Genomic DNA, 22522 nt, shown 5'->3' on the forward strand with positions numbered 1-22522 from the left:
GACCCTCTCCTCTCCCCGCCCCCTGCTGGAGGCGGGAAGGGATTTTTCTTCGATAATCACTATGGGAACCTGAGCGAGCTGCTGGAAGTAAAACTCGCAGAAGTGTGCCCACTCCCGCTCCAGCCCCGTGACCGAGTCCCCTGGAGTTCTCAGATCTCAGAGTTGCCCACACTGAGCGTGGTGTAATCCACCGATGACAGCCCGGGTGTCTGCATTCCAGCACCGGTTCCTGCAGAGGCTTCCGCGGTTAAGTTGTGATGCTCTGTATCCAACTGTCTCTCCAGTTTTGAGGGCAGCAGTGTGCCCTATGACCTTACTTCTCTGTGGGGTCTAAGAAGAGTTGTTGATGTTCTCAGTTTGTTTGACTTTTTACTTGTTGCCAGCATGGAGTGGCGACTTCAAGTTCCTTATATGCCTAAGCCGGAAACCAGAAGCTCCCCTGACCCCCACCAACATTTAGAGGCATTCTAGTAATTGCAGCCTCTTGAGCGCACACGTCCTGCAGCCGCCCGCCCGCCCCAGCCTGCGCCGGCTTCTCTGTGCGCTGCGCGCCGGCCGCTCCAGGCCCTCCCTCCACCACGACCCCGGGAGCCCCCTCCGCCTGCCTCGAGGGGTCAGCTCCGTGTTTCCGCATCTTGGGTCTTCTTTTTGATTCACTTCCTCTTTTTGATGGAGAACATCCTCCCACGGCGTTATGGTCAAGGAGCTTTGAGAAGTCTTTGTTTTTAGCGCTTGCATATCTAAAATTCCTTCTACCCTCCTCGGTGATTAAAAGTTTGGCAGATGGAAATCACTTTCTGTCCTCATGTTAAAGGGGTCCTAGCCCAGCCCTGGAAAGGGGTTCCGGCCAGAAGAGACAGTGTGTTCCAGGCAGGATGGCAAGGACTTTGTTCCTAGAGACGTCACACCGCCTTGTGAGCCGGCGGAGACAGATGGTCTCGGTTACCCCGGGAAGAGTGTGGCTTCTGCACTCTCCTTCTTCCTCCCTGGGTTAAGCTGCTCTGGCCCCGCCTCACTCCTCCTCGGGGGCCGTGTGTGACATCAGTGCAGCTGCAAGGGCTCGTCTGTGGGTGCACGGAGCTTGAATAACTGCAAGACTGTCAGGGCCCGCCGCCGCCCCGCGCGGGACGGAGAGGCGGGGGCGTCGCTGGAGTCCCCGACGGATCAGTTCAAGGAGCAAGGGGACTGGTGAAGCCATGGGTATTTAGGGGGAAAAATTCCTAACTGCCCCCGAATATTATCTAACCTGGATTCATCTGCTTACCTGAGTGATTGTATGTAAGTTGTAAATGACTTTTATTGGGTTTTATTTTTCGTATTAAAACTGTAACACATGCTTACTGTAGAAAAAATTTAAATACAAAAAAAAAGAAACAAATCACTCATACGTAGTTGTACTACTCAGAGAAGACAACTGTTGCTATTTTGACATTTTTTTCTTCCCATCATTTTTTTCCCAAGTGGGGGTGTGCGTGTATATTTAATAGATATTTGTGTCATAAAACTGTACATGCAAGTATGTAATATGCTTTGTAAATTTGCCATGGAATCGAGGCATTTTCCCCACGTTGTCTTCAAAGACACCCCACAAAGTATTCTCATAGCCATCTCTCCCTTCCCAGTCTTTTAACAAATGTATGTATATTCCGTACACATCTTCAAAATATACAGATTTAGAAGATGCAATTTTTCAGTGTTCTAGATTTTACAAATGCCTGCCCTAGGTAATGACAGGCCAAAGTAAAGAAAACACAAGCTTTGCTTTTATTTTTCCCCAATTGCCTTGAAATTAGGCTCTGGGTCTACGGTGGCCACATCTCCTGTGTGGTCTTTGTGGTGACTTAGATGTGCATTTGTGTGACCTGGGAGAGGGCTCAGAAGGTCTGCTAATCTAAACACTGGATGTTTTAGCAGGGGGAAACAGCAAAGCCGCTCTCCAAGGCAAGAAACTGTGGAGCTGAGTTTCTCCCGAGGACCATTAGAGCTTGATTTTCAGAGCACCTGACTGAGGCTCCACCCTCCAAAACTTGCAAACTCCTAACAACTGTGAAATGAGAATCCTCCTGAATCAACTGACTAAATTTCAATGTGGGGATGGGAAGCAGGTGGGGGGCGGGGAACTTTTTAAAAATTACAAAACCACCCCACCCCGCTGCCCTCGTGTGCCCAGAATATTGTTCTGATTTTTTTTTTCAAAGAGGATTAAAACCCATCCCCACCCAGATCCAACCACACCTCCTCTGCTTTTTCCAAGAGCCCATTAGAACCCAGGCCAAGACCTGGTCCCAGTTTACCTGCAAAGGACAGAGCCCTCCCCTGCTCAGAAGTGGCAGCCCTCGCTCCTCCCTGTTGATGACATAATAAGCTGCAAACTCATCTGTAACATCCGTCCTTCTCATCACCCCACCCACCTTTAATGCCTTTAGATGTCTGGATGCTGGCTTCACTCCCGCCTCTCTGACACGAGGCAGCCTTCAGGCAAGAGGAAGGGAGGGCGCTAAGGTCCTCTGAGCCGTGTGCTGCTCCCATAGGAACAGGGTGCCCTTCCCCCTGGACCTTTGAACGAGTGTGACTGACCAGGCGGTCAGCGGGGAGTTACGGGGTTTTTACCTGGGCAAGGTAAGTTGCCACAGATCAGTTCTTCCATGTTTCCATGGATGCCTAGGCACCCAGGACCTGGGACTGCCTTTGAAAGCAAATCAATATCCTGCCCAGAAAGGAGGTTCTGATCTCATGAGCCTGCAAGGTCACCAGAGGATCAGGCTGTGGCTGAGTGAGCAAAGGGGATAAGCTGGGAAGCTGTCTGCAGGGAGGAAAAGGGACCATGAGCACCGTGCCGTGCACACAGGACCCTGCCTGCTGGGAATGGGGTGGGCAGCCCGAGGGGGCTTGGCCCCGTGTCCCCAGGAGCCTGTGTCTTCCTCCTGATGCTGACCTCAGGCTCCGTGTGGACCGGCCTTTATGCCATCGCCTCTGAGTCTCCCCCTAACTACACCCCAGGGCTGCACTGGCCGCCAGCCCACAACCTTCAGGTTTCAGAAATGCAAATATTTGACCAGCTGATTAGGGTGTGGGTTGGGTCTGACATGTTGGTCTAGATTTGGCTTTTTAAGGTAGTTACAATTTTCAAGCCAGCACATTTTGAACTGTATCAACCACCTAATGTCAGTGATAGGACCTGGTGCTGTCGGACATAAGGTGACAGAGTTCAAGGTAAACACCTGGATCTTCCAAACCCACTTCCGTGGTTGCACAAGGGTTTCCGCCCCTTGTGCCAGACAGTAAATGAATTAGACGGGTCATTCTGAGCTGAGTTGCTGGGAGGAGATTCCCCTCCACCACGGCCTTCACACTGAAATGTAAGGACGCCAGGACTGATCTCAATTTCTGTTGTAAGCAGAGATCGAAAAAAGAAAAAGGAAATGAGATCAAACTTTAAAATTTTTCTTTGGGACAAAAAAAAAATGTGTGTTTGTCGTCTCGCTGTTCCCTCCTCATTGTACATGATTTCGCATCACAAGAACTTCTCTTACAGGTCAGCCCCAGTTCTGCCTTTGGAAGTGGCATCAGAATACAGCTTGTGGGAAGAGGGGGGTCCCTCATCTACAAGGCCAGCACTGAAGGACAGGCTGCTGGTTCTCAGACTCCAGTGACCTGGAGTCCCAAGAGCTCCTCAAAACTGCAAAGTCCTGCCTGGGCCCCACCAAGACGTTCGGTTCAGTAGACCCCCACGTGATTCTACTGCAAATGAGTGGGGCTGGTCTTCGAGAAACATGGGCAAATACGAGCGGAAACCCTCTGCCTTGACAGCGTGTTGACCTTGGGGAGGACAGGAAGGGGCTGGGGGTGAAGAATTGGCAGCAGGAAGGTGGGGACGAGAAGAAACTGAACCCCAGCCTGCGGTGGATACAGAAGAGAGAAGGAAGATGTGGACGTCTCTTTTACATTTATGTTAGAGAATGGAAAGGTTTAATGTGTTTATGTGCTGAGATGAACCAGCCAGTTGTGAGGGAGAGGCTGACACTGACAGGAGACTGGAAGTGACCGAAGGAGCGAGACCCCAGGTAGGAGGGTCAGATCCATGCCTCCACGCGGGGCGGCCAGCCACCTTTGCAGGGGATTTACCCCTTGAGTCAGAAGGAAATCCGAACAATAACTCGTTGAGATAAGAGAAAACGGATGGATGGTGGCGTCTGAAGTTTCTGTAGCAGTGTTGCTGGGCAGTTTGGCTTAACTTGAAGTGTTGAAACAGGAAAATAGGATTCGGAGGGACTACGGATACGAAGGAAAGCTCTCATCACAGCCCAGATGGTACCAGCTTCCAAGCAGCAGTGGGGTCTCGAGGCTCAGGAGAAACCGCTCCATCTTCTCACCAGAAGGGGACACACGGAGCCTGAGCTTCTTACTAAAACCGCGCTGTACGGCCAGACTGTCATTCACGTGGGGCCGGACAGCCCCGTGACTCTCGGTGGATAATACGTTGCCCAGCGCTAGGTCGTGTTAGAGGGATTTGATGCATTGTTTTTGATGTTGACCTTGCATTGGATAAAGGTTACATGCATACATTATTACATAAATGTACATTCTCGTTCCAAAAATTCAGAAAATACAGACAAGCAGAGAAAGGGGAAGAAGTCACTCCTAGTCCTACTGCAGGAAGAGGACCACTGTCGAGACTTGGCGCTGTGAACCCACCTGCAAGATGACCCCCAGTAAGCCTTGCCTCCCAGCGTCCACGCCCGGGGGCAGCCCCTCCCACGCAAAACGAGGGCGAGCCCTGCGTGACCAGGAGGACGTGGCAAAGTGACCCTGCGGGACTGCCGAGGCCAGGCCATAAAAGACACAGCAGCTTCCACCCACCACGCGGCTCCCCCGCAGCGGCCCCACTGCCGATTTGGGCCAGCCACTTCTTTGCTGTGGGCGCTGTTCTGTGCATTGTAAGACGTCCAGTAGCAGCCCTGCCCCCGCCCACTAGGTGCCGGTAGCACCTCTCGCTCAGTTCTAGGAATCAGAAGTGTCTCCAGACGTTGCTGACTGTCCTGGGGCCACCGACCTACATTCTTGACTTGCGAGCTCTGGGGGAAACCAGCCACCAAGGGTCGTGGAGGGGAGCTCACGGGGAGGGGCTGAGGCCCCCAGGCCGAAGGCTGGCACCTCTTGCTGTCCATTGTCAGGGGGCCACCTGGAGGTGGACCCAGCCACCAGATGACTGGGAGCCGGGCCGCAAATTGTTGGCAAAGTTCATGGGAGCCAGAACCGCCTGAACGGACTGCTCCCAGGTTCCTAACCCCGGGAAACCAGGAAAGGTGAAAGATAACGATTTTGTTTTAAAAGCCACTAAGTTTGGGGGTGACTTGCTTAGTTGATTTCTTCGTTTAGCAACCATTCTTGCTGTCTGAAGCCTGACTACGTTTTCTTTCCTCGAGCACATTTCCCAAGGGCCTGGCGCAAAGAGTGAATAATGACCAGTGTGATTGTTCCTCTGTTACCTAAAGTTACCGTGTGACACGAACTCATTCACAACATTTCAGGTCGAGAACGTGTTACAGCCCCAGCCCCTGAGGGGTGTGATGTCCGGGACGCTGGCCCCCACGCTCCAGTTTCCGTGAACTCAGCTCCTGCCTCCGAGCGGCGAGTGGTAACAGTTAGGAACGCGCCCCTCTGTGCCCGGCCAGGCCTGGAGAAGAATTCTGCACACACCTGAGGGTCTTGGTCCCTCACTCTTTTCAGGTCATCAGGTGAACTGAGGCGTGATCGCACCCCATGAATTAGGCTAATTCCAAAAGACTGCCCTTGGGTCTAGCCTACCTCCATGGGCTCACAGAAGATGTGACTGTCACTCGCTGTGTACAAAACCAGATCTGCCTGTGCTTCTGAAACAGGTGGGTGCGCTGCTCCTGCAGGAGGTGCCTGTTGGGGTGGGAAATTGAGCGCTGTGTTCCCGGAGCCAGGAGCCTGAGGCCCCGGGTGCTCTGCGCCCTGAGACTCTGTCCCAGGAGCGGAGGTCTTGTTTGTGTTGTTGTGTGCTTCACGTAGTATCGTCGTTTGACAATGGGTTAAACTCCCTGTATGTCCCTTTTCTAGGCTACAGTGGGCTTGGAAGGGTTGTGCAGCTTTGGCTTTTAATATTGTCAGCAGAAATGGACTATTCCACTTCTTACTACTGTCAACAAATATACATTATTCCATTTTTCACTACGGTCAACAGACACGTATATGATTCCATTAGCAAACCTGTCCGCTGACTTTAGAATTGCTAAATCCAGTTACCCAGTTCTAGAAATATGAATGTCCTGCCAGTGATTTTCCTAAAACGAAGTATCAGAGGAGAGAAAACTGGAAACTAGGGAGCCAAGAACTGTAGATTCTCATTTCCTCGCTTTGGTTTTGAAGGTCTACCAGCCAACAGATCATGGAGCATTTATTTGAGGAAAAAGAACAGAAGGAAAGAAAGAGGAAAAAGAAAACCATTTCGGCCCGAAAAGGCCAGGCACCATTTCTGCATGTTATTTTTAACTCTTCCTCTGATACATAAATATTTAACATGGTTATAATCCAAGTGTACATATACTTTATGTGTTATTTTTTCCATAAGATATTATATGGTTCTATGTTTCAAAATAGACCACATAATTATCATCTTTATGGCGGCATAGTACTCCATGGTCTTGAGGTGCCGCCATTTACTAAGCCACTTCCTTATGGCTGGACATCTGGTTTGTATGAGTCAGACTTTTAACGAGACATGACTTCCAAGAAGACCTAGAATATTGTCAACAGATGGTTCATGGAAGGGATTTTGCTATCACGGCACATGTATTGATTCTGTAGTAAATGAAATGTAATGAAGGATCGCTCACAAGCTGGTTGGATATGCGAGTATTACATATACAAACAGAATTTAAGGCAAACTAGAGAGAGAGAGGACATTCAACAGAAAGATGAAAGTTAGATGTAGGTGAGAGGGTAAAGGCCAAATACACATAGAAACAAAATGGAGCTGACTTCACTTAGAATGATGGTCTCCAGTTCCATCCATGTTGCTGCAAACGGCATGATTTTATTCCTTTTATTTTTTTTACATTTTTTTATTGAGTGATAGTCATTTTACAATGTTGTGTCAAATTCTAGTGTAGAGCACAATTTTTCAGTTATGCATGAACATATATATTTTCCTTGTCACATTTTTTTCTCTGTGAGCTACCACAAGATCCTGTGTATATTTCCCTGTGCTATACAGTATAATCTTGTTTATCTAGTCTGCATTTTAAAATCCCAGTCTGTCCCTTCCCCCCCACCCCCTTGTCCTACTCCGCCATCTTGCTTCTCTCTCTGATTTTATTCTTTTTCGTGGCTGAGTAGTTTCTAGTGTGCAGCACAGGGAACTATATTCAATATCTTATAATAACCTATAATGGAAAAGAATATGAAAAGGAATATATGTGTGTAAATGAATCACTGTGCTGTACACCAGAAATTAACACAACATGGAAAACCGACCACAAGTCAATTAAAAATAAATAAATAACTAAATTTAAAGATACAAAACAGAGCCAGATACGTAATAAAGATATGTTAGTCACATTACTCATTGACATGTTAGAATTTTCATGGTCTAGGAGTTTCTCTACCTGAATCCTTGGTTCTATCTAATCTTGAAATATCGAGCATGGTTGCCAGGTTTTTAAATCCCTCACATGGCTAAATCCTTTCTCGGTTTCTCCCCAAGATTATTTTAACTCCATGTTCCAAGATTAAAGCAACAGTTTTGAAGGTGAAAGGCAGGGATGGGAAGTGATGGAGTAAGGCACTGCCCCAGTTACGTTAAAAAAAAAAACAAGAAAGTGAAAATGAATGTATGTACGTTCGTGCATGACTGAAGCACTGTGCTGTGCGCCAGAAACAGACACGACATTGTAAACTGACTCTACCTCAATAAAAAAAACAATAGAGGAATCCCAAGAGTGACTTTTGGCCTGCGGGATGGAGGAGGTCTAGGAAGGCACCCCAGGAGGAACAGGAAAGGTCTCTTCCTGCAGGCGCACCGTCGTTGGCAGAGTGAGGAGTCACACGCGCTCCTGGATCAGTCACACTCTATGGCTTCAGTCCTTGCCTTAGGTCTTAAGGGGCTGAAGCTGTCCTTTTAAAAGAACCAGAGTCTCATCCCTGCCCACACGGTTCCAAGTTGAGAAACGGGGCAAATTCTATGTCTCTGGAATATTTTAGCAGTTGGACTGACAAACTGGAAAATCATTCGCTTTGCTTTGGCCCTGAGAGGAACCAATGTTTCTTTGTTTTTCTTCCCTCCCTCAGAGTTGGTCCAGCTGTAACTTTGCACCAGCCTTGAAAATTCACCCGACCTGCTACCCAGTGGGAGGATCTGTCTGCTAGCAAATAACCTGGTAGACGAGTTTTTTACTCTGAGCCAGACCGCGGTGACTTGTGTGATGGAACAAAACCCAAGTCCTAGATCTGAGCAGGGTGACAGCCTGTCATCCGAAGTCCTTTTCAGCATCCGGTGAAGCATGTGTCTGCAGTGGGAAATGCACACTTCTTCCTTGGGCTTTATCTGCTCTGCTTAAATGGTCGTTACCTTCAACCCCTGTGTTGAGGAAGTGATGGAATTCTGTCACACAGATGAATATACTTAAGTACACACCAGTATCTTCTCGGTCACGTATCAGTAGTTATTTGAGTTATAAATCAGTAGACTGTTACATTATGAAGGTTTCTCAGAGAAAACTGACCACATTTTCTATTAACATACACATCATGATCCTATCATGATGACAAGTGTAAATTTGACCTAATTTCTGATTCACTGATGTGTTCAACAGATATTGACTGTGTTCTGGGCCTGGGGAAACAGCAGGAAATCAGAGGACAAGGGCCCTGATCTCACAGGGAGTGGCTGTTCCGGATCAGGAAGGTGGGTAATAAGCAAATAAGCAGAAAGATTATCAAGATAATTGCATATCTTTGCATTAAAACATCTTCTAATAGAGATTTAACATTATTTCATCTGGTCTTTTCAAAAACCCTAGAAGGCGGGTAAAGAAGGCATTACCACATCCATCTTCAGGGTTATTTTGAAGTCGTCGCCAATGCACTGAAAACTAAGAACAGTACAAAGATCTCCTTTCCACCTGGATTTCCCACTTTTTAATACTAAGCGTGTAACGTTACTAATTACTAACGTGACTGCACTGCTCCATCACTTTCTCCGCCTCTCTCTGAGAGATGGATAGATGTCTTCCTGACTTCAGGCCCCATCGCCCCTGAATGCTCCCCACGTGCCTCCTACCGACGAGGACCGCCCCTCCACCCCGACCACGCGACGCTCCGACCGGACGTGCACACGGCGCGGCCGCCCAACCCGCAGGCCCGGGGAGCGTCTCACCGCGGGCCTGGGCGGGGCCTCCCCCGCTTCCCCGCGGAGCCTGCCCCGCGGAGCGCACACCGCATCGGGCCGTCGGCCCATCAGGCCCCCTCCCTCCGGACCGCCTCCCCCGCTGTCCCTGCCTCTGCCGTCCTTGACTGTCTCTGCAAGGGCACAGGCCCTTCCTGCCTCGGGGCGCACCTGTCCCGCCGGCGGGGCCGCGACCGCATCGCCTGTCCAGCTGTGTCTGCCACTTCCCTCGAGCATCTGATTATTTTGTGGGGGTATTTTGCCAATATCCTGCTTCTCATCAAAACTCCCCCCACCGGTGACACACACACACCAACTGCTACTATTACTGTTGCCTGGCCTTAATTGCTTATTCCCAGGTTCCTTCCACGTCTCTCAGTTTGCCTTCCGCTGTAGGCGAGCTCTCCCCTCTCTTCATTTATCTCTTTACTTAGTTTTGTCAGCACGGACTCACGGACTCCTATCTCATGCACTGGGTTGGAATCCAATTACTTCTTTTGATGCTGAAATTATTCTAAAATCAGCCAGTGGGAGCCCCTTCCAGCCGGGTCTGTGTCTTTTCAACATGGTCCATCACTCTGGCCTGCTGCCTTGCTTTCCTACTCAAAAAGACGTTTCGGGCTCATCTTGTACTCCTCCTGCCCCAGCAGGGGAATCAGCCCCACTTCTCCCCCCGAGATCTGGGTGCTGGTTGTGCCACTCCTGCCGGGGTGTCACTGCTCCTCGGCCTGCTCAGCTGACAGAGGTTGGAAATGCATGTAGGTCTGTCTGTGTGTGCACACATGTGTGTGCACAGGTACGTGTCCACATCACATAAATACACGTACACACACACAAACTCACACCCATAACAATTCCTACATCTAGTTCTTGCCTGTGGCCAGACACCACCCGTGTCTTGCTGCTGCTGTTTCCACCTTCCTCTTAATGCTTCCAAGCCCCAGGCACGCTCGGCTCGGCTCCCTCCTTGTCCGGGGGGATGCAGGTTTATGTAAACGGAGAATCAGAGCCACGTGCCTGGCCCCAGGAGAAGTCTATCCCCAAGATAGACCTTGGGAGAGCTGGTGTTAAGTATTAAAGTGTGTGTATTAAAGCTCATGCCTTCGTCTTGTGGGAGAGGCCAGCATGTTTGCAGAACCTGAGCTCTGCCTCCCTGGGACCCCTTCTCTGGCTCCTCTCAGATCCACATTTATTTAGTCAAAATAAAGCAAGGTCATCTGCGCCTTGTCACCTGCGCAGTGCTTCCCTCTCGTTGGGTGGGGGCCTTTGGCCTCTTCCCCGAGCAGAGAAGCTGCCGTGGCCGTGGGATTCCAGTGAGAGGCCGGACGTGGCAGGCGCACAGCAGCAGACGGTGGATGGACGTGTTTGTTCCAGCAACCACAGGGCTGTACTCATCTTCCCCGGCTGCCTGCCGCAAGGCCACCGACTCAGACTCATAGCTCACAGCTCCTGTGGTCAAGGCAGCGGGGTCCACAGGGTCTCCTCCAGCTGGAATCCCAGGTCTCCTCCCAAGCTCTTAGCTGCTGGTAGAACTGGGGTCCTTGTGACTGTATGAGGTGGCCCTAGAGGCCACCCCTTCCTGGCCACATGGGCTGTGCCACAATAAGCAGTGCTTCTGGGCTGACAGGAGAGCTGCTGCTTCAAATCTCTCTTCTCAGGAAGTGCTCTGTCAAAGGGCTCCCCTGATTAGGTCAGGCCCACCAGGATGATCTTCCCCTCAATGGCCTCAAAGTCAACTGATTAGGGACCTGAATTATGTGCGTGAAATCTCTTTATCTTTACCTTCTGAGCAACTTAATGACAGGAGTGAAATACTGTCCCATTTACAGGCCCAGGCCCCACTCGACAGGAGACAGGAATCAGGGGCCATCTTAGAATCCTGATTCCTTGAGTTAGACTTACCCCATTTTTTAAAATTTATTTTTATAATGGTGGTAAGATACACAGAACATAAAATGCATCCTTTTAAACCATTTTTAGGTGTGCAGTGCATTCAGTGGCCTCCACATTACCATGCTACCATCGCTGGCACCCCCACTCCCACCCCCTTGTGCACCAGTGTTTCTCAAACCCAAGTGACAGCCAGGCAGGACTCGGTAAAATGGAAAGCTCTCCCCTCTCACTTCCAAGGCTCACGGCCTTACCAGAGCCCAGCGTCTCGCGCAAGTCAGCGCTGAGTGTGCGTCTGGCCTGCTCTCTAGGGGACCTGCATAGCCCGCCTGGGCTGGGACTGCAAACTCCACTGGTCCCCTTGCCGGACAGAATTCAAAGGCAGAGAGGAGTCAGGTGATGGGGACCGGACACGCTACCGGACCCTGCACTCTCCACCTCAGACGCGGCGCTGGCAGCAAAACTTCTCACGCAGTCAGGGGGACGGGACGAGGGCTCGATCTGGGAAAGAACTGAGTCCAGAAGGAATGAGGAACTTTTTGTGCCTCAATTTCCCAACCAACTAATGGGGTCAGCAAAGTCTACATTTATTTTTTTTTAAGTCACATGCCCCTGGTGTGGACAGAAGTAGCGTACTAGAAGAGTCTGGAATGTTTCTAGTGCTATGAGAATTCTGGCCTCAAGCTGCACAGTCAAGATAATTTTTCAGTTTCTTGGAAGCCTCCCCCCTCACAGATGTGTCGTTGTTGGGTGGGGTAATGAACGTGACTTTGATTCTGTTTCTGATTGAAGCCAAGAATCATGGGTGCAAACCTGCCTTCTATAGTCGGGGAGTCTTTGGCCCAGCCGTGTCCAAGACATGGGCAGATTCTGTCCCCTCTGTTTGAGCACGGGTGTTGTGTTTTGTGCACAGTCGACTTCTGCAGCTTAGTTCACGAGGCATAATTCCTTCCAGACGCGACGCTGGCTCAGATGACTGCCTCGTCCCCTATGTGGCTTCTGAGTTTCGCAAGCAGCAAACACAGTGTTCCTCTCGCCAGGCCTTCTGTGCATCCTGCTAACGTGGCAAAGAGCAAACTCGTAATTTTCAGCTTGGATAAAGTGTTTCCAGAATAACGTCACGTGCTGTTCACATTCCAAACCCACATGGGTAGAAACTATAATCCCCTGTGTGGACGGCAAGCCTCATCTACATACGGAATAAGGGTGATCTTGCCGACGGCACCTGCTTTTGAGATGCTCCCGCATCCGGAGGCCCATCCACGTGGGGCGCCCCGCCGGATACAGCGAAGTAGGAGCTCCGAGCTTCCTGCCCCGACACCCTGCCCGGTCTCTGTTCCCCAGCCCCCAGCAGAGCTGAGAAGAGAGCTTGAGGGGGCTGCTGTCTGGGCTGGTGACCACAGAGATGTGTGGATGAAAGTCATCAATAAACAATCAGTCATAAGAATAGAAAAGGGTTTTATTTGAGCCAAACTGAGGACCAGCCCGGAAGCTGCTTCCCAGATGACTCCACAAAACTGCTCCGGAAAAGCAGGGTTTCCAGCCCAGTTTTATATCTTGCCAGAACAAAGAACACCACACAAGTCAGAAATACGTTTCTTCAAGGCTTGAAAAAACACACAGATCAGCCCGTCCACAGCGACTCAGTGTGGCCTTGGCACCCGGGAAGGGGGTCTCGTCAGCAGAGGAGGACCAGCATGGGCGTCCCAGGAAGAGGGGTGTTCAATCTTTACTTTAAACATGGACACTCTTACTTCTAGTCAGTGGGCCCTTTTCTTTAGTAATTAAAGCAAATGGACAATGTATGTTTGATGGGCCACAAACAGGATGTTCTAGTACACATCAAATTCGAGTTAACTCGTATATAAGCCATAATGGCTTGCCCAGACCTCAGTGTGTGCACATTTCTTTTATCAGATGCATGGAGCAGTGAGGAACCTGTGGGTCAGGGACTGGGTTTTAAATAGTGAAACAGATACAAGTTCAAGGGCCTTCTCGCTTTTAAAAAGGGGCGGGGGTTAGTTATATTGCCATCAATAGTTTTAACGTACTTTAAGGTAAACGAAAATTCCATAAACAGAGAGAACTCTAACTACCAGTCCCTAAAGATTCATGTGCAGCTGTTTCCACCTCCTCCAGAGTGGAGGGAATTCCAGGCCTGTGATGTCACCACATTAGCCAGATGGTTCTGAGGACACGGCTGTTCGGATGTGCAGACTTTCTGGTTGGACCATTTCCTCTGCGTGTCCCAAAGGCAGACAAGGAGGCCCAGTCACGGCAGCTTCAGCAAGCTGGGCTGACCCGGGACTGTGTGTCCACATGCGCGCGCGCGCACACACACACACACACACACACGGCCATTCCTGCAGCACTGCCTGCCTGGCCTCCCTCGCTGAGAGCTGCGAGCCTCAGCCTTGCAGGGAGGCTCCCTCCCGGCCCCTACACGCTGGCTGGGAACCCGCTGGAGCATCCTTGTGTGCACGGCGCCCCAGCTCCTTCTCACTCTCCCACCCTCGCCTGGATCACTATTTCCTTCCCCGGTGGTCCCCTAGCTTCCACCTGACTCCTTCTCCCGGAGGCACCCAGGAGCTTGGCTCAGAGACGCTCAGCCTCACCTGTGTCCACATGTCATTTCAGAGTCCTGGGTCGCCCTCGCCCCTGCGCTCTCTGCATCTCCCGTCCCAGCTGGAGCAACGGGATGGTCTCCATGCTCCACAGATCTCCCCTGCACCCCCACATCGTGCTCCTCTGTCCCCTCAAGGTCTTGCAGACTCACCTTCCTTTCCTCCCCGTCACTGTCTCCATGCACGCCCTGGGCTCGCCATGGGTCTGATTCCAAAACTGGCGTCAGGGGCAGACCAAGCCTTGGGGAGGCAGGGAGTCCTGTCCAGCACCATTTAAATAACTGTAAGTTATGGCTGCAGGAAATGTGCAGAATATGAAAAGAGTTTACAATAGAATCAGCCAGAAATAACACTGTGAACTCCATTCCCATAGTAAGAGACACGGCAGGAAGACAGAGGTGACACACAACTGAATGTGGGGAGAAGGTGTAAATCAAGCTGTTTCCAGACAGGGACACAACAAGTCCAGAACCAGCACAGCAAGTCCAGAACCAGGCGCAGCTTGGCCGTCAAGGAAATCCGTCCTGTGTGTCTCTAGCTCTGGCTCACACACCCCACCAAACCCCCTGCACTGATGCAACTCCACTGTCAGGGGTCCCCAGAATTCACCTGGGAATTCAGCCCCAGATTTATTTAGAGTGATATTTCCTTAGTGAGCACATGACATTTGATCTTGAAAAGACACAGAATTAAGTGTAAAAATGATGAAGATAAACTGCACCTACTTTTGAAACACTGGGGTCAAGGAAAAGCTTGTGCATATTCGGTGTTTTCCCATTTGTTACGTGTAAGAGGCCTTTGTGTGCTGGTCACACACTCACAGCTCTGATTTAAACCACGTGGTTAAACAGTTGATTTAGATTATGATAGTATGTTGACATTTTAAGAGAATGTAAAATGCATCGTGTGTCCAGATTTTGTTTGTTATCTTTCCAGGAATATTTCTTAAGTGTTTGGCATGATCTGTTTGTTAATCAGACAATTAAGGAAATCAAATTATTACATGTGCAAACGCTGTTTAAAACGTCGTTTGGTTTTCTAAATAGGACAAAGATTAATCAAAGGCCCTCTCTTAAAAGTTATTAAATATTACCCAATTCATTGTTGAAAATTAGACTGGCAGGTTGAATGGCAGGAAAGGACACTGCCACTGCGTTAATTAAAGAACATTTACAATATTCACCAGTTTTAATTGTGGGTGCATTTCTGATGAGGCACTTTGGCAAGGGTCACATTTTCTTCCACTGAAAAGACCATTTCAGACACTAACAAGCATGTGCTCACAGAGAGGCAGAGAGTCTGGTCTGAGCTCAAGGGATGTGGCTGGTTAGCCTGTTGACCCTGAGCCTCTCAGCCTCTCAGCCTCTCTGAACCTCAGTTTCTTCATCTGCAAAATGACGTAAGAGCATCGCCACCGCGCAGCCGATCGTGAGGACAGAAGGAAACCAGGTGGGCGAGGAGAGCCCCTGCCCGCCCCGCTACAGTGGGCACCATCACGGTCTCTTTCGGGAGGACTACAGTACAGTAAGTGTAATATTCTTTGCCTGGGCCACCACTTTCTCGGATTTTATCAGAAATTTATGCTGTAAGGAAAACTTCCTGGTGACCCTGTTAGAATGCAAGAAATAAATCACACGTCGGCTTGAAACCCAATTCCCCCCAACAGCTCCATCTCCATCAGGGGACCAGGACTGTGGGCCCCCGTCCCGCCGCAGGCCGCCTCCTCGCCCTCTGACCCCCCCCCCAACTGCTCCCCCCGGCCCCGCTGCGCTGCGCGCGGACCTGCCTCGGTGGCGCCTGCCCCTCTGCCTGGGAGCGAGACGTGGATTCCATGTGGCTGCCCGCCGCCCGCTTTCAGGCCTCTGTTCACACAGCGCCTGAGCCCCCTTAAAACTGCACCCCACCCCTCCCTCCCGGGCACCCCACTGCCTTGTCTCTTTCTCCCAGAAGCCCACATCACAGTTAATCAGACCCCTGTGTGGGGACGCATCTGTCTATCCACATTCCCGACCAGAACGTGAACAAAAGCCGAGGCTTTGCTGATTCTGCATGCTGTCGTGTTCCCCAGGAGTAACAAGGGTGGCGAAGCAGCGGAGGCCAGAACCCAGGGGAGGTGGGTTTTAAGCCCAGTTCTGAGACTCACCTGTTTGGTGACCTTGTACGAGCACTCCTGAGTCACTGCCCCCGTCCACACAGCAGGACAGTGACGCACCTCTGGGCCCCTCCCAGGGGCCCACAGCGTTCCCTGGGTGTAAGGGCATGGGTACTAGAAGGCGGCGCAGAAACGCCACAGGTTATTCTCACCAGCTGGGGACACTTAAAAGACTGCCTGCAGGCGCACTGTTGGAGATGTGTTGTTTTCCCTTATGCAACGAGATTGCTACATCGAGTGGACTCGCATCTCCAGCCTCGATGTTCAGCCCTGCGGCATGACGCGGGGAAAGACGGTCACTGCGAATTTTCTCAAAACCGGTGGAAACAGGGTCAACCTGCAGATTCTGAGATTTGTCAAGGAGGCCGTGTTAGCATCTTTGGAATTAGCCTCATTGTTCTGTGAAATGCCTGGAGTGCGTTCTCCTGGGGGTTTCTGAAAAATCATGTGAAGGGAAGGAACCTGATGAAGTTCATGATCCCCGATAGTTAACAATTATGGCCGCAGCGGTAGTGGAAAAGCTTAAGAGGTAGAAACGTGATTTCGTCACTGTTTGTCTTGGGTTGCTCAGTCTGCATTTTAGAAAACTCCTCGCGTGCAATTCAGAGATGCAGGTTCTTCCTCTTGCAAAGAAGAGGCCCAGGCCTGGCTGCAGTACCGGGTCAGCGTGAGAGGTCACCTCGCGGCACTACAGAGTAAGGCCGACGGCTCCCCTGGCTGAGGCCGCAGGTTCCAACACAAGAGACTCAAACCAGTCACCGCGCCACCACCCCAAACACGGCGCTCAAGCTGGCTTAGGGCCTGGTTCCGTGCGGGGTGGGACAGCCCTGTACCCCGGTTCACGGGGACATAAAACAACGTGCAGGCGTCTACAGTGCTGCAAAGCAGGTGGCAGGCGGTGCAGGAGGGTGGACACGGAACCTCTTCATGGCCCTCCTAATTGCTCTGCAGCAATTTGAGGACGAGTTTGGGAGCTAAGACAAGAGATGAGCGCCACCTTGTGCGAAGACCTGAGGGTCCTCCTGGTTTCGCGTCCCCCAGCCCCTCTTCCCAGTCCGGCATCTGCCAAGCCCACCCGCCTTCACCGTCGTCAGACTCAAACCACGGGAGCATCTATCTGACAACATCCTTTCAACTTTCCAAAATAATAATAATTTAAAAGCTAAAAGCCCTGCTGGGGCCCCCCAAGGTGCTGTGTGCCTTACTCACCGTGACTCACCCCCCCAGCTCCTTTGCTCACCCAGGCCTCCCCCACTTCCATCTCACCCCATGTGATTTCAGGCAAGAAGCACCTGTTAGGTACTAAATGCTGCGTAGACACTGGAGATGCCCACTGCCCAAGGCCGGGCCCGGCTCTGGGACCCCGTCTGGCAAGGAGTCAGGATAACAGACACAGGATAAACGCTGTGACTGCGGACAAAGACAGGGACAAATGAGTTGGGGAGGGAAGGGGGGCGGGCCTGGGGCTTCAGAGCAGCCGTGGCCGCTGCCAACGCCCCCAGTGTCCACCTCCCTCAGTGCCGCTGTCCAGGCTCCTCCGAGTTCCAGCTGGAGCCGCTGCGGTGGCCTCGCCGACGAAGCCCGTCCTCGGGGCCTCTGGCCTCCCTGGCAGGGCTGGCCTGGGTGTGGACACGCTGCTTTTCCTCTCAGACCGTCCAAGGCAAGGTTGGAATTTTCCAGTAGAAATGTTTACTAGGCAACTAAAGGAAAAAACAGAAGCAAAAAAAGGAAGCACAGAGGTATGTAAGAGAGCTTGCTGAGCGCAGCCGCAGCCGCCCGCACAGACGCCTAAGTCCAGGGCCGCTTCCCCGCACACATCCCCTCTGCCTCCTTCGCCTTGCCGCGTCTCCGGGCTGCAAGGCCAGCGGGGGCAGGATGGGGCTCCCATGGCTCCCCGGCTGCTGAGATCTGCAGGACATTCCAGAAGCTGCTTCCTCAGCTCTGCTTGGGGAGACTCCGGGCATCACGTCCCAGCCTCCACTGCAGCCTCTGCGTTCTGGCCCCGAGAAATGGAAGCCCTTTCCTTCTCTCCCTCCTCCTCTCCCCCCTCCTCCTCTCCTCCCTCCTCCTCCCCCTCCCCCTCCTCGTCTCTTCCTCCTCTTCTTTCTTCTCCTTTAAGACTAATGAACATTTGAGTTACATCTGAGCTCAGTAAAGATTTATTCTGGTTACTCTGGGACAGAATCTGTAATCTAATTTTCTGCCTTTCTCAATCTCACCTTGAGATGGGATTAAATACCTCCCGCTTCTAGCCAGTTCATGGGGACAAGCACGTTTAGTCTGGGAAAACTGGAACTGCTGTGAAGCAACACCGAATTCTGGAAGTCAGTCTTGAGGTGGCGTTCACGTAGCAGACACAGAGGACAGACCTGGAGGTGGGGTGGGACTCTTCGTGTCCTGAGCGATCAGCAGGCCATGGAAACAAGGGTCCCCAGCCCTGGTTCTGGATGAGGCCTGAGTCCGCATCTCAGCTCTGCTAAGTACTCACCGGGCCCACCCAGAGCGAGGCTGCCAGCAGGCCGCACGCTGGTGTCCCTGCTCACAGACCACAGGGAGAGACACAGTGAAGGTGCAGGGCGGAGCCTGGCCCAGGGCAGGTCCTTGGGGAAGGCCCAGCCCCACCAGTGCCAGGCGCCTGTGGCCTGGACTCTCACACACACCTCGGGACAACACTGAGGCCATCACTTAGCTCTGCCTGTTACACCTAAACGGATCAAGTTTTGAAAAAGAGGAACTTTCCTGAGGGCACGTTTCTAAGCAGCAGAGCTGGGCCTCGGACTCTAGTTGGTTAATTGCCAAGTCTTTTTTAAAAGACTTTTTTTTTTGAGGCAAAACACATGTAAAGAAAAGTACTCAAATCGTCAGAGTGAATCAGAATTCAGCTCAATGAATCTCCAGAAGATAAACACACCGTGTAACCAGCGGCGGGTCAAGAAACAGACCGTTCCCTGCACCCAGAGGCCCCCAGCCCCCGGCCCCCAGCGCAGCATCAGCAGGTGCCCCTGGTTGGAGAAGCAGCCCCCAGGCAGGCTCGCCTCCCTGGGCTCCTCCCCCCGGCTCCTCGGTGCCGTCTCAGTTCTCTGATGTCCGAGACACAGAGCATGTCTGTCCTGCTTCTCTAGGAGGGCTGGTAGAAACCACCGCAGCTGCTGTTACCAGAAGCCAACGCCCAGACCGCCGAGCCACCTGCCCCACCTTAGAGGAGACGTCCATCTTCACCACCTCTAAGAGTGTGTTGCGACCGGCACTGTGTCCCCCGGACTCACACGCTGAGGTCCTAACCCCCAGCACTCCCGAGCATGGCGGAACTCGGAGACGGGCTTTACAGCGGTGATCAAGGTAAGAGGAGGTCATACAGGTGGGCTCTGACCCTCGTACAGGAAGAGACGGTTCCGACACAGACACACACAGGGATGCCCGTGTGAGGACACGGGGAGAGGGCGGCATCTACAGGCCAAGGAGGGAGGCCTCTGGGGGAGCCCCCGTGACACCCTGACCTTGCACGTCCAGCCTCCAGAGCTGTGAGAACATCCGCGCCTGCAGTTTGACCCCCAGCCAGCTGGGCCCGCTCAGGTCTGAGGGCAGGACCCCGCCTCTCTTCAGCACGTGGGGGCAGGGGGCTCATCAGAAGCAGGACGGGTGACCTGGAGCAGGTCCCCAGGCCCCCCTCACCCCAGTTTCTTGCCAGAGTCTTGTCTGCAGGTCTCAAAACGTGCCTTGTGCAAACTTGCTTATGTCATTCATTTTTAGATTAAAAAGACCCAGTACTGCAAGGAGGAAGCACTTGACTTTTCTCTCCGGCGGGCTGCGTTCCGGAAGCCCGCGCGGAGCCCGAGGCCGTGCGCTTGGCAGTTTCCCCCAGGGCCCTAGCGGGCTTGGCCGACCCTGGCTGCACCGCGCCGGGCCCGTCGCTGGACTTGCCCACGTTCCCTGTGCATCTTCTATCTGAAAGGGAAACACCAGCGATGGCCTGCCCGCTACTTAGGAGGCTCGTGGAGCAGTTCTCACAGCCCTCGGTCACGGCGTCGCGCCTTCCGGCACCGTGCTCCCCCGACGGAGGGCATTAGCAGGCTTTACTGGGGTCACGGGAACGTTCTGGCCTCGTTCTGAAGTCTTCCGCTGCAGGTGGAGAGTGTCAGGTACCCTGGCCAGCTGTGGCTTCCTTCCTCCTTTCTGAAGAGGACTAAACGGGCCGGCTTAGTTAGGTCCACTGTCCTGTAAAATCACATCTGTTTTCTCTGCGGATTGTCGATGTGAAGTGTGAACCCAGCCTGGGGCCTGCGGGGCAGGGAACACCCATCCACCGGCCTGTGCTCCGTCGCAGCCCATTATACCCCATTATCCCTGCAGAGGCTCCGACTGCGTCTCGTTAACCCTGCTCGTTCCCCCTTGTGGTGCCAGCCACTCGCCTCCAGGGTGGGGCCACGCTTGGCTGGTTTCCAGCATTGAGTAACTGGGGCCCAGGTGCACATTGTCCAGGTTGGGGTGGGCGGTGTGAGGGGACAGATGCCCGCATCTCTCCTGCTGCTGACGGGGACACAGTGGTGGCCTCAGGTGCCACATCCTGGGTGGCCCACAGGTTGGGCCCCTTCTCTGACACCCATTACTCATCCTCGTCACGCAGCGATTCAGTGACCTGATGGCTTCCAGGCCTACACCCGGCGCTGGGTCATGGGCTTGCACAAGTCCACGGCCTGGTGGGGAGGGAGGGAGGGCCAGGGAAGCCACTGACCCCAGAGCCGTGCCAGGACCCAGGAGTCCCCCTCGTGTGATCCCCTCAGGGCCCTGTCCAGTTAGGATGTTCTCGGTGTAGGTGACAGAAACCCACCGTCCATGGATCAGCGATGGGGAAAAGGAGTGTCTCATGCAACAAAGTTAGAAGAAAAAAGAAACACACACACAGAAACCTAAGGTAGAAAATAAAGGTAAAATTTAAAATAAAAACACTGTACTTCAATAAAAAGCATAAACAATGAATAGGAAGTAAATAAATATGACAATAGGGACAATAATGGTAAAAAATACAACCCAATAAAAGTAACTACCATACTGTATACCTGACAGGCCTTTCGGAGTGAGAGGAGCTGGATAACGTCCACACAGCTGCACGTCACTTCAGGGCTGCACGCACGGGAGGCATCGTTAACGTCGCATCTCCAAGGCGCCCCTCGGGAAGATGTGACCGTCTGAGCATCAGGAAGAGTTAAGAGCAGCCGCGGACGGAAACACACCTCCATGTTCAGACCCGTCTGTCCCTCTGCCGCTCAGGCAGGACAGCGGCCACAGCAGCTGGCTGGCTGGGCGATGCTAGGAAACCAGCTTAGTATTTTGAAAACAGGAAAACAAGGGGAAAGAACGGAGCGTGCGCCTGGCCTTTCCTGTGTGAGCTGAACTGTGGTCATCAAACAGCCAGCGCAGAAGCACCGCAGGGAGCAGGCCGAAGAGAAGAGGGTCTAAGAAACGAGAAGATCTCCATCCCGCCAACTCTAGCGGCATAACCGAGGCGCTGCTCATGAACAGCCGGGCGTTCTGTGGTCCCAGCTGAGGCACACGGCACCGTCTGTGGAGGGGTCTTGACAGAAAAAAAAAAAACTGACCCCGAGCTCTGACCTCCAGAAGCCCAGAGAGCAGAGACACTTGCTAAAAGATAGCACGTGACTGCGGTGAGCAACACCCATGCCTACGGGACAAATAATTTGGTTTCTCCAACAAATATATTCCGAAGGGGAGGAAAAAAGAAAAGGAAAAATCGGAGATCTCAAGAGACTTGAGAGGCGCATCAATCCGCTGCAATGATTTGACCTTCTTTGGGTCCTGATTTGAGCAAATGTAAAAAATAAAGGAGACAATCTGCAAAATTTTAACAATGAATGGGTATTTGATGCCAACAAGTAATTAATTATTTTAGGTGTGATGTTGATATAATGGTTTTTTAAAGAGTTTTACTATTTTAGAGAGCCACACTGAAGTACTTAGAGACAAAATTATGTGGTATCTGAGATTTGCTTCAAAATAACCCCGATGGAGTGTACAGATGAAAAAAGATTGGATATGCTTTGGTAATTAGGTTTTTTAAAGTTAATAATTGTTAAGCTGAATGATAAATACATGGTTTATTACACTATTTTTCTTCTTAATATTTGTGACAATTTTATATAATTTTCCATAATAAATTGTATCAGTCCCAATTTTTATCTCTAGGATAATTAATGTACATATTCCACCCAGGGAACATTTTGTTTAGTGCACACCAGGGACGTAGGTAACACTAGCCACGCTGTCTGGACCGTTTCCAGTCCTGGGTCAATGATTCGCTGGCTTCTGCTGGAGTAGATGTGGCAAGTGTCCACGCAGGAAGCAATTTCAATTCAATACTCTATTAAGCATGAAAGATGCTGTAGGAAGGAATTTTTGACCACAGCATCTTACCATCCTGTTTGTAGGCAG

At 51.7% G+C, this 22522-nt stretch overlaps 2 long non-coding RNA genes across 4 annotated transcripts; one reads left to right on the forward strand and one right to left on the reverse strand.

The window, feature by feature from the left end:
* The first annotated feature begins 780 nt into the window (after positions 1-780).
* Positions 781-10483, forward strand: LOC135318598 (uncharacterized). Of its 3 annotated transcripts, XR_010376782.1 has the most exons (5): positions 781-1278; positions 3536-5882; positions 8314-8402; positions 8838-8929; positions 9045-10483. It is a non-coding gene; the product is annotated as an uncharacterized LOC135318598 (long non-coding RNA). The 3 variants fall into 3 exon arrangements; XR_010376781.1 differs by having other exon boundaries at positions 8314-8929; XR_010376780.1 differs by having other exon boundaries at positions 8314-9083.
* A 5314-nt stretch (positions 10484-15797) lies between these two features.
* Positions 15798-22191, reverse strand: LOC116147718 (uncharacterized). The gene is made up of 3 exons (XR_004131333.2): positions 21133-22191; positions 18295-20982; positions 15798-17775 (listed from the first exon to the last, which is right to left on the reverse strand). It is a non-coding gene; the product is annotated as an uncharacterized LOC116147718 (long non-coding RNA).
* Between the last annotated feature and the right edge of the window lie 331 nt (positions 22192-22522).

Source organism: Camelus dromedarius, chromosome 19 (genome assembly GCF_036321535.1).
Source record: "Camelus dromedarius isolate mCamDro1 chromosome 19, mCamDro1.pat, whole genome shotgun sequence".
NCBI classification, from domain to species: Eukaryota; Metazoa; Chordata; class Mammalia; order Artiodactyla; family Camelidae; genus Camelus; species Camelus dromedarius.